Below are 18506 nucleotides of genomic sequence, written 5' to 3'. Positions count from 1 at the left end.
GGGTCTAATTTCTGTTTTATGTCTCCATTTCATATTTCATGGTCCTTCCTGCTGCTTTCTTTTTTTCTTTTTTTCTTTTTGCAGGATTAGAATCTTTAATAAGAGGTTATGTGAACTGGAATTAATTCATCACAAATTGTCTGTGTGAGTGTATGTCTAAATGTGTTTGCAATGGCTGGGTGTGCCAAGGTCTCTCTTCGGTCACTTAACACACACGAGATGTTTGTTAGCTGACTGTCAGTTGAGTTGGACTTCAGCTGCCAGATCCAAACACTGTGCCTGTGTGCATCACTCAGCTGTGTGTTGTTCAGACACCACTGCAGAAATATGCATTATTCCACCTGTCAACACACTGTAGTACGCAGCTGCACACACGCACGCACGCACACACACACACACACACACACACACACACACACACACACACACACAGGTTTGCTGTATACATTACACATCTGTATATATTACATATAATTTAATACATGTGAGCTATTCTCAGCCTGTGTAACAATGCATTAAAGCTATGAATCATTAGGTATATTGGATGCATAAATAACGGTTATTTAAAGTGGAAATGACAACTGCTAATGAAATCCTTTTGTTTGGGTACTGCTCATGTCCTCTGTGCCAGAGTTGATATCTATCATTGTGAGAATGCTATCTTCCCTTTTGCTAAGAGAGAAGACGCCATTCAAGTTTCATTTTCTGTCAGGGACAAAGTAGTCAAAAGACACCGAGGCAGAAGCATAGCATATTATTCAAAAAACAGCTTGTAATCTACTCAAAAACCAAGAAGACATAATTACGAAATAAGCTGGCGCATACATCAGCTAAACAGAATACTACCCAACAAATCAATATCTAACTCAACAAACTAAACTTTTTTTAGCGTCTCCTTAATTTGTTATGGGTCAGAATAAAGCAGATGTTTGATTTGGCACAGGTTTTTACAACATGCCCTTCCTCAGAGTGTTTGTTAGGCAAACGTGTGAACCGCTACACTACAAGAAGAGGCTACACCAGAAACCTCCTTGTGATCACTTTGGTCACAATTAGATTCCCCTGACTTGCCAGAAAATATTCGCTAAACAACCCCAAAGCAGTAATGGAAATTGAAATGGAGTAACACAATCCGCTTGGTGTCAAAGTATAAGTTGTGCCTAACTGACACACTTCAAAAGGCTCAACTTTTACTTTGAAGGTGACCCAGAAGGAGTAGTATTTGCCATCAAGTCAGCGACTTCCATACAAACTACAGGTAATTGTAGAATAAAGAACAGCACTGCTTACCTCTTTGCAACCATTTTTACCACGTTGCCAGTGACTGACCTTTAGGCCTGTTTGACTCTAAGGGAAAATGTATGTTCTCCAACAAGTTGTGAGTGCCTGTAAAGGTTGCTGGCTGTCACTGCGAAATTGAGCCCCATTCATGCAGGGGGCTTTAGCAATCAGTGACCCCGTGGTAATCACCAGTTGCTAAAGTAAAATATTTTTATGTTATGTTTACATCTGGTTAGCAAGTGTTTGCTGGTTTGCATGCTGTCACTGGAGTGAAATTCATTGCAAAGTGATGGGACAACACCAAAACACTTCTTTGATTGCTAGCAGGTTGCCAACAGTTTGCATGGAGGTTGTCAACTTGTCTGCAAACACTGCTCACAATAGAAACTGGAAGTTGCACCATTTGAAACATGTTAACTTCAGCAGTAAGGCACAACTTTTTACTTTAACAATGAACAATCTCTATTGCACCTCTTCAAGGTCCATAACTGCTCAGAATAAATGGCACGTTTTGGAGATAAGTTGGATTCTTCCAGACAACCTACAAGAAACATCAGCAATCTGCTCGAGACCAAAGTACTTACAAAGCAGTTTTTGGTCCTCTGTTTGAGACAAATTTCACTTGGCAATCACTTGTCAACAGTTCAGGAGATAAACATTTCACCTAGCAACCGCACACTGCAAGGGGGTCGCCGACCAGTATCTGGAACTGTGTGAGTGAGGCTTTAATCAGCAAACAGGTGACATAAACTAAGTGGAAAAACTTGAATAGTAATTCATGACAAAATTGTGTGTGTGGATATGGCAGTCACACTCACTTTCTGCTTCACTTCCCATGTCTCCCTAAGCTGCTGCACTTGAAGCTCTGAGACCCTGGACAGGCCCGGCCCAGTGTGAAACAGGTTCCCTGATTTCTTTACATTAATAAGCTGTTCTGTCCTGCAGATGGACAGAAACCAGATACCCACCCAGCAAAAACTGGAACAAAGATGTTGGAGAGGATGTGCCCAGACATTTGAACACTGAGATTTGGTTAAAATAGTGAAAATTGAAAACCTTTGTCCTGAAGTCATTGAAAAAATGTCTACAAATAGACAACTAAAGTTGGTGAAGAATTTTTTAAACAGAAATCATTCTGTTGAACACTTCCTCAGATTTGTTGAAATCATCTTATTCTGAGGTAGCAACGCTAACCACAGCACCATCGTGCTGTTTAAGCATGTGGGAGTAGGGCTGGGCCATATCATACCGTTCATGGTAATACCGGTTTAATGTTGGGCAATGATAAGAAAATGAAATATCGCAATAGAATATGGGTACAATGCGCATGCACAGTGCCTTTGTTTTTTATACGCACATGGTGGAAAAAGCATGGCGGTGACGGAGAATGAGAAGGGCGAAAGTGGACCGTTGAATGAAACGGATGAACCAGAATTGGTTTGTGAAAATGCTGCAACTTCAGTGGTGTGGAACCGGAGAGAGGGCGGTAAGGGAAGCATGTTTTTAGACCTCTAATAAAACTGCTCAGTGGTTAAACATCAAATGGTGAATGGTCAAAATGAGGTTGAATTCAGGTCACTGCAATAGCCTGAAAAGACAACTCTTCTCCACTCACCCTTGAACCAAATTGTGACAACAGGCAGTATTAAAAAGTGGATACAACTTCTGGGTCTGAAAAGTGAAACCAAAGCAGAAGGGGCTTAACCCCGTAATATTTTTAAAGGCCGGCAGGCAGTGACTCATGCAGTTGCAAAAATACATTCAGTTGTGAGGGAAATCAGCCCTCGGCTCCTTTGCTCTTTCACCTCAGTAAACACTTTCCTGACAACTTTATGGTCTCTGTCACTAGCGTCGGGTCAAACTGAATAAAACATGAAGTTTGTTTTGTGAAATGTTGATCATTATTGGGGCGTCACGGTCCGGGTGTGCGGATGGAATTTTCCGTCAGGCTCCTGAGTCTACGCGGTATCCGCCCCTGGGCCGGGCCATCTGCTGACCCGATCGGGGTCAGCAGATGGCCCGGGTCACTCTGCGATCGGGTCAGAGTAATTTTAGCCGCACGTTGACGTTCATTCACCACTAGCTCGTCATCAACTCATGTTGGTAGCGGCACACATGCTTCAAGCTCTCTTTGTGAATACTCCACTTACCTTGTTTTCTTATGCCACAGTTCCTGGACTCACCACGACTCAAATCTCAAGCTTAAGCTCGTCTTTCCGATTCAGGATACCTTACCAACATCTTCAGTGGAAATCACTCAGTGCCTTGTCTGCCCTCCTGCCACCGCATACCATCAGGAACCTCTGGGAACTCAGGTCAGCCATCCCTACATCATCCTGCTCACTCCGGATTCACGTCACCCCTCCTCTCAATGCTTACTCTCTCCACCTGCAAGTAAGAAAACCATGCATTATACTCACCATCTTGCGCTTCTCCACTACCTCCCTAATTCAGTTGTCCTCTTTCCTCAGTGTGACTGCTTAACCACCACATTCCAGTCTACACCTCCGGCCCAATTCCCCCCCTCTCAATCCACGTCCACCTAGCCACGTTAACTAGGCCTCGCAACTCAAGTTCTGTGTTTTATTGCCTCTGCCCTTATCACGTTTGAAGTTTTGTGTTTAACCAATAAACACTGCAATAATTTCTGCTGTCTGTGTTCTGGGTTCCTGTACTTGAGTCCAGTTTTTGTACCAACCTTTTAGTTTTGTGACATTTTCTAACGACTTCTCAATCGCAAGTCACTAGCAAGTCAGTGACTTGTCTGGTTGGTTGGCTAATGAGTGGCCTACCAGGTATAACCCAGAAAAACGACATCGATGGGTGCCTGGTGCTTTGGAGGTAAAAGATGCATTCTGATTTTGTCTCACTGGGACATAACTGACGCAAAATTACACAAAACACAGCAAGTTATGCAATTTCAAACTCTATTTTTAGAAAATTTAAAGTAAATTCAGGTTTTTTTAATAGCCACTTGCCTCTGTGTTGTGTTTAAAGATGGACCTGTTCGTTTCAACCTGTCAGTGCTCAGATTGTCTCCAGTCACACGCTGTGCGTCACACTTCCTCATCACGTGTCACTGTATTTATTTTTTTACTTGTGACAAATCTTTACACACGATGGTTTGTGTTAGCAGCTGTAAGCCATCCATGACTTCTCTGTGTTTGATTTAGCAGGACTGTAACAGTGTGAGAGTGTGCGCTCGCATACACAAGTTTATATAAGCAGAGGCCTTGTGGTTTGTTGAGCGAGGGTGAAAAAACCCCAAACTGTTTTCCACAGGGCAGCGTGATTATTTTTACTTTTTTCAGAGGACCCTTTTTTGATGTAAGAGACCCCTCCCTCACCTCTACAATCCCTCCCCTACCTTCCCCTCTTCTAATAGCAAGCTATCCACATGCCTATGACTGCGCTTGGGGCAAAAAAATAAGAAAGAAAACGGGGATGGGGTATGGGAGGGGAGGGAGAGCCGGAGAGAGGGCGGTAAGGGAAACAGAGCTGATTATCCAAATACAGTCATTAAAGGGGAAATGTGTTTTTCAAGCTGTCAAGATGATTAATGGGCAAGAGCAGATCCTCACAAATGCTCTTGTTTAGTCTAACTGGCAGACACGATCCTGCCCATTGATTTATGGCAGGCCTGCTGTGTGAGACCATAGTGAGGTTAGAGGGTGTATGTGCTTAAGTTGCAGCGTATGTGAGTTTGTGCGGGTATTTGTGTGCACGCACATATGCATATGTGTGGTGGCTGTAGAGGGAGAAAAGGGTGTTTTTGGTCCATATGGCCAGAGGAGCGAGAAGGGATCAGAGAACACAGGAGAGCAGTGAGCAAATTCACCTCATCAGATTTCGCCCTGTGCACTGACGAATCAACACAAAACAGAGAAGGCGAGCTGAGGAGGTTGTTGTTGTTTTTTTAATCTACATTAGGGCTTCATGATTGAACATCAACAGCAGGATCGATGTTACATCCAGAACGAATCAAACAGCTGTCCAGAAGTACTTAGACTTTCATCTGTCACTTGCCAATATCCCTACCCACAGATGAGACTTGAACAGAATAAGAAATATTTCTCCCATTGCTCTGCTGTAACTGATTTTATCTCATGTTTCTTTGCTCTGTGTTGTTGATAACATTACCTAACAGAGTCTGAGTCAGTCAGAATTAAGAGGACAGTGGCCTGACATGTTTTTAATACAGATATTTGCTTTCTAGCTGAGAAATACACAAGAATATCAACACTACTGTCATTTACTATATCTGTGGCATGAATGTGAAGGTAGAGCCAGCAACGTTTGCTAGGAGTTTGATGAGAAAATAGAAACAGGATTTCATGGAACTATGAGTAAGCAGATTGCTACTTTTAGGGCATTTATGAACATGTCTAGATATTATCTGTTTGTTGTATGTAACAGATCTTAAGTGACCTTGAACTATGACAAAATAGCACGCAACCAAAATGTGCGAATCAAGAACGCAGCCTCTTATTTCAAAAAGCACCAAGCGGTGTAAAGAACATGCAACACCCTTAAGCCAGTGCAGAAGTACGAAAAACTGTACTTCTTTAAATGGCTGGCTACAAAATCTTGTCAGAATATTTATTTTTACATTGAAAATCAACAGTTTGAAGCCTGGAATAAAAACAATTTGGGCCTCTATGGCTAATTTTTCCCTTTAGGGCAGGTGATAAATAGCTTGTAGAGTTTTAGCAAATTTAATGTTTAATATTGTATTAAGACTGTTCTTTTGTTCAGTTTTTCTCGCAAATAGGCCTATGTTTTCTTATTATATTATTTTTCAATATTCAAATTAAGAATCTTTGTTAATTACATTGATTTGGAGGTGCAACTTGCCAGTGTTGCCAACTTAGCGACTTTGTCGCTATATTTAGCAAGTTTTCAGACCCTCTTAGCGACTTTTTTTCTAAAAAGCGACTAGTGACAAATCTGGCGACTTTTTCTGGTGTTATTGGAGACTTATTTATGACGACTTTTTGATGTGAAAGCGCATATCGCTCTTACTCTCAATAAGCAGCGGGTGCTGCGGTGGGCACCTCGACCGTTCAAAGCGCTCACGGGCGGAGGATAGTCCTCCCCCCACTGCTATCAGGGCAGGAGATGTTCACACCTATGCGTTCAAACGGCAAATGAATCGCGCATGACTGTTGTTGTGATTTGGCGCTATGTAAATAAAATTGAATTGAATTAACTGAGATTTCCCCATCATTTTGGCCAAAACAGGTCAAAATGCCAAATATAATGTGAAAAAAATACTAGCAACAATTCAATTCAATTCAATTTTATTTATATAGCGCCAAATTACAACAAAAGTCGCCTCAAGGCGCTTCATAGATACAGAGAAAAACCCAACAATCATATGACCCCCTATGAGCAAGCACTTTGGCGACAGTGGGAAGGAAAAACTCCCTTTTAACAGGAAGAAACCTCCAGCAGAACCAGGCTCAGGGAGGGGCGGCCATCTGCTGCGACCGGTTGGGGTGAGAGAAGGAAGACAGGATAAAAGACATGCTGTGAAAGAGAGACAGAGGTTAATAACAGATATGATTCAGTGCAGAGAGGTCTGTTAATACATAGTGAGTGAGAAAGGTGACTGGAAAGGAAAAACTCAATGCATCATGGGAATCCCCCGGCAGCCTACGTCTATTGCAGCATAACTAAGGGAGGATTCAGGGTCACCTGGTCCAGCCCTAACTATATGCTTTAGCAAAAAGGAAAGTTTTAAGCCTAATCTTGAAAGTAGAGATAGTGTCTGTCTCCCGAATCCAAACTGGAAGCTGGTTCCACAGAAGAGGGGCCTGAAAACTGAAGACTCTGCCTCCCATTCTACTTTTAAATACTCTAGGAACAACAAGTAGGCCTGCAGAGCGAGAGCGAAGTGCTCTAATAGGGTGATATGGTACTACAAGGTCATTAAGATAAGATGGGGCCTGATTATTTAAGACCTTGTATGTGAGGAGCAGGATTTTGAATTCAATTCTGGATTTAACAGGAAGCCAATGAAGGGAAGCCAAAACAGGAGAAATATGCTCTCTCTTTCTAGTCCCTGTCAGGACTCTTGCTGCAGCATTTTGGATTAGCTGAAGGCTTTTCAGTGAGTTTTTTGGACTTCCTGATAATAATGAATTACAGTCGTCCAGCCTGGAAGTAATAAATGCATGAACTAGTTTTTCAGCGTCACTCTGAGCCAGGATATTTCTAATTTTAGAGATGTTGCGCAAATGGAAGAAAGCAGTCTTACATATTTGTTTAATATGTGCGTTGAAGGACATGTCCTGGTCAAAAATGACTCCAAGGTTCCTCACAGTGTTACTGGAGGCCAAGGTAATGCCATCCAGAGTAAGAATCTGGTTAGATACCATATTTCTAAGATTTTCAGGGCCGAGTACAATAACCTCAGTTTTATCTGAATTAAGAAGCAGAAAGTTAGCGGCCATCCAGGTCTTTATGTCTTTAAGACATTCCTGCACTTTAACTAATTGGTGTGTGTTATCTGGCTTCATGGATAGATAGAGCTGTGTGTCATCTGCATAGCAGTAAAAATTTATGCTATGTATTCTAATGATGCTGCCTAGGGGAAGCATGTATAGTCTAAACAGAATTGGTCCTAGCACTGAACCCTGTGGAACTCCATCATTAACCTCAGTGTGTGAAGAGGACTCTCCATTTACATGCACAAATTGGAGTCTATTAGATAGATATGATACAAACCACTGCAGCACAGTACCTGTAATACCTACAGCATGTTCTAATCGCTCTAATAGGATATTATGGTCAACAGTATCGAACGCTGCACTGAGCTCTAGCAGGACAAGCACAGAGATGAGTCCACTGTCAGAGGCCATAAGAAGATCATTTGTAACCTTCACTAAAGCTGTTTCTGTGCTGTGATGAGCTCTGAAACCTGACTGAAACTCTTCAAATAAGCCATTCCTCTGCAGATGATCTGTTAGCAACATAACTTGGTATAGAATATGGCATGCTAATTATATCTCATGTCCTTGTAGCAGGCAGTCTAGAAGCTTAGCTTAGCAATTAGCTTAGCACTGACCCAGGAAACTGGGAATTAGGTAGACTCGCTCTATCTGCAGGGGACAGAAAGTGACAGTTTGTTCTGTATGAGCTACACAAACACCATGTAACCTGTTAAATTTAGAGCTGCTGATAGCAGACAAAGCTAGACTACCCATTTCCCCTTGTTTTAGGTACCAGCATCTGAGCTAGCTAACCAACTTCAGACTATAACCTTTAAACAGTATAAAGAAAACAAGCCTGCATCTGTCTTCTCACTCAACTTTCAGCAAAGTAGAATAATGTGTGAAACTTTTCCTAAGCTGAAAGAAAGAGTGGTTGCTGCAGGAATAGCACTGGATATAAGGGCGTCGATTCTAGCTCAAGTGAGCAGACAGGCTGAGTGAAGTTTTAATTTCTGTGGAATTTCCTGTCTCTTAATGACAACCAAAAACATTCAGTCCGAGCTTAACAAACTTTCCTTCACTTGCCTAAACCCGTTAGCTGACATTTTTCACCTGACTAACAAAATGACGTGTCTGCTGTTGCTGGTAGCAGTGCATAGTATTCCCATGAGTTGTCAGGGGAAATATGTATCTGACAAAAGATACTGTGTTACCATATTTTTTTTTCCTGCCCACACTCTTGTACTGGATGGTTTACAAGTTTTCCAATTAGTTTATGTCACGTCGTCCATTCCAAGAATCATTTAAAAACCAAACCTTATTTATGCAAATGGTTATAGACCCCACATGGATTACATCTAATATTCATTAATGAAATGTTTCACATGTTGGTTTGAATTCTTGCTTTTAGATTAAATCTCATGGTTTAAGGACATATTATTGTTCTTATTTTTCTAACAAAAAACTTTTCTAGGTATGAATTAAATTAATTTCTGAGAATACTTATCCGGCAAAGAAAGGCATGCACATAGAAACCGAAACTTCACTGATAATGTTTTTCACAGAAAAATATCAGGATCACATATCAGGATCTCCCACATTCTCTCTCTGGCTACTGAAAACAAGAAAAGAAATGTGTCTTTTCTAACAAAAACTTTTCTAGGAATGATTCATGTTAATTTCTGAGAGTACCTGGGAAAGAAAGGCACATCCAATACAAAGAAACCAAAACTTAACTGTGGAAATGTTTTTCAAGGAAATAGGTATCAGCATGTCCCACATTGTTTCTCTGACAAGTAAAAAACAAGAAGTATCTTTTAAAAAATGAATGTGAATTCATTCTTGTATTTCCTGCCACAAGTTGGTGTTGCTCTCCAGTGCTCCAGAAAAAAAGAACTCTGTTCCGTTAAACATACATAAAAAAGGTTTACATTTTTTTGCTTTTAGTATCTTGTTGCTGCTGCAACAAAGTCATAAATGATGTTTCCTCTCATTGCATCGGAATAAATGAGGCCTTCAAGGGATTTCAAGACAAACTCCATGAATTTATTACAAATACTTACTGACCCAGCTCTGATGGAAAGTCCCAGCACACTTGTCCCCTGAAGGTGAATACGTCACTGCTTAGCGGTGCAGGCTGGTCCAGATGGATGGCTAGCAGCTGTTGGCCTACAACCTCTTGCCTCAGCACAACCATTAGGCCTATCTGTCTGCAATTTCCTCATTCTTCCTCAGTTCCCTCTGAAGTCCACTGTGATCGCTTTCCCACACCCCCACAGCTCAGCTACGCACCACACTGTATGTACACTGCAGCATCGTTTGCCCTGAGCAGAGTCGAGCACATTCACAGGACCAATTACCCTGTCCACCCACACATTCACGCACACACACAGGCACGCATGCACACAATAGCACACAGGACCTCTAATAAATTTCACCATGAAGCAAAAGCAGAGAGACACCCATGAGGAGGATGTTAAAAGGAAAAATTTAAAACCAGGGGAAGATTAATGTAGCCCTGCAGAGAGGGGGCCAATTGTGTAATATTGTGCCAGGACATCCTCTGAGTCTCTGAAGCACCACAAAGAGCCGGATATCCCAAACTTTCACACGATAATAGGTACAGATGGTGCTGAGAGGAGGGAAAAGGAAAGGAGGATGGATCTTCAAATCTTTAAAGGTTAATCACAACTTATTGGTGTCAAGACATTTGTGTTAGCTTCCAAAGAGAGCAAAGAGGATGCAACGGATGGGTGGAATTTGCTATAATAAATATCATAATAACTCCAATGAGTGGCATTTATTTATGTGACAAAAAGGTGACTTCTTGTAACAAACCCACAGAAAATTAGCTGCTTCCCAACTTCAAATTCATTGTTTCCTGACTGTCAACTTCACTGTTCTGTCTCACCACCATCATCGGGCACAGCAGGCAGCTGTTTTCAAGAGAAAAAAAGAGAGAGAATATTTAGCTGTTGCAGAATCCAATATTTTTTTCATAGGTTATAACAGAAAACTGAGACTGAAAAGAGCCTGGACTTATATCAACAGGAGGCTCGAAAGTACATTTAGAAGGTTGGGACAATTAAATTAAATTAAATTCAAATTCAAATTCAAATTCAAATTCAAATTCAAATTCAAATTCAAATTTTATTTGTCACGTACACAGTCATACACAGTACGATATGTAGTGAAATGCTTGGACAACTGCTCGTGACCTAAAGAAAACAAAAAAGGAAAAGGCTATGAATAAGATAGGAAATAAATATGAAAAATTAAAAAGGGTAAATTTAACTAGGAAGGAATAAAATATAAATTAAGGTTAAAAATGAAATAACTGTACAACACAAATTAGAATGAAGGGTAAATTTAACTGGGAGAATAAGATAAAATATATAAATTAAAGTTGAAAATAAAATAACTGTACAACAAAATACACAATATAGAACTATATAAGAATGTATGAAGAAATATAAATAAATATATACACAATAACAGCAGCATATACACAATAACAGCAGCGTGATTTAAGTAATGAAGTGAAAACAATGTCCAGAATGTCCAGTGTGTGTGTAAGAACTATATGTGTGGGTCAGTACTGTGTGGTGGTGTGATTGAGAGACCGTATCGCCTGCGGGAAGAAGCTCCTCCTCAGCCTCTCTGTGTTGGTCTTCAGGGAGCGGAATCGCTTTCCTGACCTCAACAGAGAGAACAGTCTGTTGTTGGGATGGCTGAGGTCCTTCACGATCTTCCTGGCCTTGGTCCACCACCGCCTGCTGTAGATTGAGTGCAGGTCAGGGAGCTCGGAGCGGATGGTGCGCTCAGCTGACCGCACAACCTTCTGTAGAGCTCGTCTGTCCTGCATGGTGCTGTTCCCGAACCAGGTTAAGATGTTTCCCGTCAGGATGCTCTCTATGGTGCACGAGTAAAAGTTCCTGAGCACCTTGGAGGGCAGTTGGAAGTCTCTCAAGCGTCTGAGGTGGTAGAGACGCTGACGGGCCTTTTTCACCACGGTGTTGATGTGACAGGACCATGACAGGTCCTGCGTGATGTGAACTCCGAGGTATTTGAAGCTGTCCACTCTCTCCACTGGGCACTCGTTGATGACGGGGGTCTGGTAGTTCCTCTCCTGCTTAGTGCTGAAGTCCACTATCAGCTCCTTTGTCTTACTGACGTTTAGAAGGAGGTTGTTCCTCTGGCACCAGTTCTCCAGATTCCTCCAGATTCAATTATATTTATATCGAACCGAATCGCAACAGCAGTTGCCTCAAGGTGCTTTATATTGTCAACTAAAGGCCCCAGAGTAATACAGATAAAACTCCCACAATCAGACAACTCCCTATGGCCAAGACTTGGTGGTAGTGGAAAGGAAAAACTCCCTTTTAACAGGAAGAAACCTTTTAACAGGCTCAGGGAGGGGCGGCCATCTGTTACACTGGAGGTGGAGGTGGTGGTGGGGGGTGGGCACATATTAATAGTAACTAATGAAGTTATTTAATGTGATCATATTTAGCCTTAAGGTAGAAATGAACCATTGTCAGCTAAAAGCAGTGCTGCCTAAGTCAACCAGTAGGGGGCAACGGACCAGGAAACCTATGTTGATGTTATTAAATACAATATGATGTTAATATTTATCTTATGTAAAAGTCACAGAGGAAGATATCATATCAGTGCATTATCTCTGGTTTTAGAAAAATAGAGATGGCGTCAGTGAAAATGCACAACTCAAGACTCCCCAGTGAGACGTTACCAGCCAATAAGAAATATCACAGAGGATATGTCTTTTTATATGGTCTGTTGAGTGTCCATAATTCACATTGATGCTGAAGATACTGAAGATACTAACACATTTGTCATGTCAACTTAAGCATATATTTTTAGGTATTTAAGACATTCTGAAGACTGACACATCACAGGGACGACTCATTGGGGTTCATAGTTTGTGAATTTCACCCAATGTTTTTTTAAAACTTGGAACAACCGTAAGATTGCAGTGAGCAGACATAACTAAGATGGTGCCAAAATGCAACCTGAGCTGACCTGCAATGTGTTAGAGCCAGATAAGTGCTCTTAGTTTTTGGTGCAAATATGCAGCTCTGGAATAAAGAAAGAAGAGTGTAGGAGTTTGAAGAAGGAGTCCAACAAAGTATTTAGCTCTGCGGTGAGCTCACTCTCTGCTCTTCTGCATTTATACTCACTTGCTTCACACACTTAATGTGTGTATAAATGTTGCTGAGTTTATAGCAGCTGCACACTCAGCAACACTAAGCCTCATAAATGTGTTTGTGTTTGGAATATAAGTGATGTGTTCATGTGTCAAAGATCAGTGATTAATGACCTACAGCCCTGCTTTCTTCAACTTCCTTACTTTCCAAGCATGTCACACAAATCAGCACTATCACCACACGTCACCATAAGTGACGGCAGCAGGCGGCTGTTGCAGCTCCCGCTTGACCTCACGGTAATAGGAAAACCATAACATCCTTGTCATGTGAAAGCGCTCGTTTTAAGCTGGATTTGGAGTCTTTGCACATTAGTAGCCCCGTTACAAAACCAGTAAGCTGTTCTTTTCAGCTGTTGTTTGATAGACTGAAAACACAGTGTTAACTGCTTTCGTAATAAGAAAATATTTGGTGATATTCTTTGCAAGTATTATTGGCACTGTGATAGCGTGGACACTGACATTCAGGCCAGGGTGCAGCCTGTTTTTTTTATCCGGTGAGAGCTGGGATATGTCTCCCCAACCCGCAACCTTAAAGTGGACAAAAAATTGATGGATTGGCTTGGATGATGTTCCACTCAACTTACAGTGTTTGTAAGATGCACTTTTTCAGTTTCTCTGTAATTCTTTAACACAGAGAGCAACTAGGTTTAGTGTTGCAGAGAACACATCGATCAGCTACCACATTAAAACCACTGACAGGAGGATAATGTGCTCCATCACATTGCAGAAACTGCTTAGGAATGGTTGGTGGAACACCGAGGCATTGACCCGGTCTCTGAACCCCCCCAGATCCCAATCCGATCAGGCATCCGTGAAATGGACTGGAACAAACGTGATCCACAGGACCCAAAGGATCCATTGCCAACATCCTGGTGCCGGACAAGGACAACCCTGGAGGTCCTGTGGTCAGAGCTGTTTTGGCTGCAGTGACCTAGGCAGGTGGTTTTAATGCTTCAGCAAATGGGTGTAAGTTCCTTGCCATTATTTACCCTTTCCTACCTTGAGAAAATCATTACCACTCACATATCTGTCTATTAAAGCAACTATAATCAATTCAAAGAAAAAGAAAAGAAATAAAGGTAAATTAACAGATGTAATTTGAGAGACATTGTTGGAGCAATAAACTGCAGCTCTATACATCTTAAGTACCCTTTAGTTTTTAGTTTTTATCAAATGCCTTTCGTCAAGGTCATAATGGTACATATCCACTTAAGTCATAGTTAAATAAACCTCTTGAAATGAGAAACAAACAGTAGTCTGCCTTGTTAAGCCTACTGTTTGCTTGAGCCACACCTCTGGACTGACTTCCACCTTATGCTGATTTTACGTCATTACTCACAGCATGGTAAACTGCTGCTAGACTGTGCTGTTATAGTGTAAACTATTCGTTCTGAATGTTGCTTTGTAACTGCTGGACGTGTAAATCTGTATAGGTTACTTTTAAGTCTGTTTAAAAGTGGGATGAAAAGTCAAATAAAATTATTTCAGGTGTAAATGTGAAGCTACAGCTAGCTGGTGGTTAGCTAGCTTAGCATAAAGACTGCAAATAGGGAAAACCGCTCCTCTGATTCTATTTGAAGCTTTAAAAAGTTAGCTACCCTAAAGTTTATTCATGAACAGATTATCTAATATTTTGCCGTCTGCAAAGTCTAAAGAGAACAAGTTTTGGCTTTACTTTAGACTGGTTGAGTTTATCTTTCAGGATCAAATTTTCTGTCTATGCTAAGCTAAACTAATCGCTTGCTGACTCTTGTTCTATATTTGGCGGGATGAGAGTGCTATTGATCTTCTCGACTTACACTTGGCAAGAGAGCAAGTCAGTCGATTTCTCTAAATGTTGCTGTGGATAGAAAAACAAGGGTCAGTTTGTAATTTTAGCTGATATGGAAACAATAATTAGCCAGCATGTTTAGTAAAACCTCTACCAGTCCAGCTTAAACTGTGCTGGTGTTTCACACAGGCCCAGCACCCACATCTCATCCATCAAAAAGACACAGATTTTTCCAAATCCCTACCTGTCAAACACGCTTATGTATGGAAAGGCAAAGAAAAAGTGCTGCAAAAAGCAAGTGCGTGAGCATGCAGGCTGTCCCGGGCTGTCTGCTGACGTGCTGCAATGTGTTGCAAGCGTGTGTGACAGAAAGAAGGGGGTGAACGGGAGATAAAGAGAAAGAAAAGTAACAACAAAGAAAGAGCAGGAAGGGCGAGGGAAAGAAGGATAAAAAAGGGGGGGAAAGAATGAGCATTGGAAAAAAAGAAAGAAAGAGGGAGGAGAAAGAAAAGGGAACAGCAGAAAAAACAGAAAATAAGCAAGTCTTGCATGTGTGGTGGTTCCCAGCCCTGTCAGGGCCCTGTCAGCCTGTGATTTATGGCACCGAGACTGGGAGCAGTCTTCGCTGCCAGCTCAGTATTGTTACAACTGACAGCTAATGAGGCCGGACGGGCTTTCAAGCACAGCACTTAACAGAGGCCTCCATCTTCACGAGTCACAAGCTCGCCTCTTTCTTTTTCTCTCCTTCTTTCTCGGTCCCATTTATTTCTTCTTCTGGGGTGGCAGCAGCGTGGCGAGCTACCACAAGACTTCTGGGGGTGCAGGGAGAAAATAAGGGAGTCCGACAGAGATATATGGGCGGCACTCTGTTACTGCCGCACTTCCACTCTCTTCATCCTGCATGCTATTAAGCCAGAGGCTCAGCTCATATAAATGAGGGAGAGAGGGGAGAGATCCAGCCACTACACACTGCGTTGCACTTCTCCTCTCACTCCGAAATACCCCACTCCCTCTGAAATGACCCCGCCGAGCAGCCTCGAGTCTGACGTCTCTCTTCTCCGTCGACCTGTGTGCGAGCGAGTGTGATCTGCATGAAGGTAGCTGAAGTTTGCAGCCTCAGCTGCGGTGTCTTTTACCTTCCCTGGGCCGGGCTGCCTGGACCTCGTTCTATAATCACTACCAGAGTCTCTGGCAGAGCTCTCCTCCCCTCACTCCCCTCCACCTCCTCCCTCGGCCCCTGGTTTCTTGTCAGTCGTGATTAATGGCACTAGGGCCCCGGCGCGGCTTACACTGCCAGTTCCAGCGATGTTCCCTTGATACTTAATGAACTCTGACAAACTTCTTTTCCCTTGCTCTGTTGTTCCCTTTACCCTCCACCACCCCGCCCCTCTCTGTTTAAAATGCACAACACAGAGCTGCCACTGCGGCACCTTGGGGTTAGCTCTAGTCCTGTGCAAATTTCTCAGTAGGCCAACGTCTAAAAATAAAGCACCACAACCATTAAAGTGTCAAGACCTCTAGCTGTGTACAACCGCTAGTGGGTTGTTGGTGATTAAAGATTAACTGATGTTTCTTTTCTAATTGCCCCCTATTTCATTTTTGTTATTAGACGTAAGACTTTCATTTGGTTGGGTTTTTCCCATGGTCAGCCTTATCTGTTTCACCTTAATGGCAAATCTGCTGCGAGCCAGCAGGGACTGCCTGTGAAATGTTCAAATCTGGGCAGGCTGAAGTAGCAGGAAAATGAAGCCTTCTGCATGGTGTCCTCAGGGGAAATGAAGCAGTGCTCTTCCGATGGTCTCTGCTGCCACCTGCTGTTTACTTAAAGAAAGTGAAGCTTTGCACTTGTGAGCTTTTGCCTGCATTTCTAATTCACAAAGTTGGATCATATACTATGTGGGCTCGTTAGTGCGAGTTCCAGCTCGTCAACTCAACTCAGGCTGCAACAGGCAATGGCAACAACTGCACGGAGAGTAAAAATAGAGCCATCAGCGGCATTCAATATGTTATGATTTTGTCAACAGACCCAGCCAGCATTATTAGGTTTACAGTGGAAGCATCAAACATGGAGCATGAAGGCCTGAACTGGTCTTACAGTAGGTCAAGTGTTGCCCTCTGGATGGCTTTACAAAGCATAAAACTTGCTGTGGAGTAAGTGAAGATGAGTTGCGTACTTTTAAAAGCTGTATATGTTAATGTTTGGTGCTTTTAAACATCAGCTGTGAAATGCAGCGCACGTGAAACAAGAAGCACCAAAGCCAGTATTCACTTTGAATGGAATTATTATGTTTTGCATCTATTCATAGAAATCTATAGTGCAGTAAAAAACAAACAAAAAAAAACACCCATTTTGTTGTCAACTTGAAAGAAACGCAGCTGTGTAACATCAAAAAGGGTCAGAGGTCAAATGCGACATAATATTTTAATGCAAACTATAATGTGATATTCAGAATCTCCATAAACCAGCATCATTTTATCAGTGTTCCCAATAGAAACAAAGCCACCAGAATTTTAATCATAATCTAAGGTCATAATAATACATATTTGACCTTGAAGAAGAGGTCAGAGGTTCAAAGTAGTGTGATATTTAGAATCCCCATGTATCATTCCCTGTATTGGGAATAAGGCTTTGTGCTTATTTCTTTGTGGATTTGGGGTTTTTGTGATGTCTTAAGTTTTTGTGAGAATCCTACACTCTTGTTTGTCTCTCTTTACAAATGAATATGTACGTTAGCGTTCTTAGCATATCCTTTGTAGTCTCAGTTTATCTTCTGGCCCTTCCTGGGTCTGGAATATTTAATTTTGTGATCTCTTTGTTTCCCTCGGTCAGGCCTCCTTGTCTGTCTGGTCTGTGTTTTGTCTCTGTGTGCATCTGTCCCTGTGTCAAGTCTGCATATCCTAGTCGCAATCTTAGTATTAATAATGTTTCCTGTTTTATGATCCTCTCTTGTCTACTGTGTGTTCTGTTGGGCCTAACTTTCCCATCTCGTTATTGATGATTTGATCCTGCTGTGTTTCCCATGTGTCTCCACTTCCCCATAATCGCCCTCCTGTCTCAGTCTCCCCCGTCCTTTGGCAGAGTGAGTTGTTTGGTTTCATCATGTTTTCTTGCTCAACATTGGTTTCGTTCTTATTTTCCCATTGAATTTGTATTTTCCTGTGGCTAGTTTTCACATCAAAAGGCCCTTTGTTCATTTTCACCTGCCTTCCTGTGTCTGCATTTGCCTTCAACACACCAAACTCTAGCAATATGCCTGTATGCATATTTTTAAATGGTCCTATATAGCATGACTATCACTTTGAGCCTCAGATCAATCTACTGATCTTGAATGAGAGGTCAAAGGTCAAATGTGACATGATATTTAAAACTTTTATACTGTACTTTCTATATGTGGATAATACAGAGCACACTTGTAACCTTCACAGTTTCTAAATTATGTTTTTGTGTTTATTTTTGACCAATAAATCATTAAGTTGACATTGAAGACCTCATTGGATGTAAGGCAAATTTGAATGGATTGTTAACAGGACCCACCTCTACACCTGTACAAGGTTTTATAAGATGATATAAGATAACCTTTATTAGTCCCACACTTGGGAAATGTGTTGTTTCACAGCAGAAAGTGGACAGTGCAAAGTTACAGTAGCAAAAATTAAGAAAAACACTGGAATAGGATAAGATAATAAAAATAAGATACTATGTACAATAGAATATGTTATATTATGTTATGATGTCAGAAAAAGAGGATTGCACTTAGTGTTATTGCACATGTGTAGATGTGTGTGTTTGGTCAGC

This window comes from Mchenga conophoros, linkage group LG12, assembly GCF_057382185.1.
Source record: "Mchenga conophoros isolate Kocher_MC1m ecotype Shallow Benthic linkage group LG12, M_conophoros_male_GT1.1, whole genome shotgun sequence".
Classification (NCBI taxonomy): Eukaryota; Metazoa; Chordata; class Actinopteri; order Cichliformes; family Cichlidae; genus Mchenga; species Mchenga conophoros.
The sequence above is the reverse complement of the archived record's forward strand: the minus strand, read 5'-3'. Positions refer to the sequence as shown.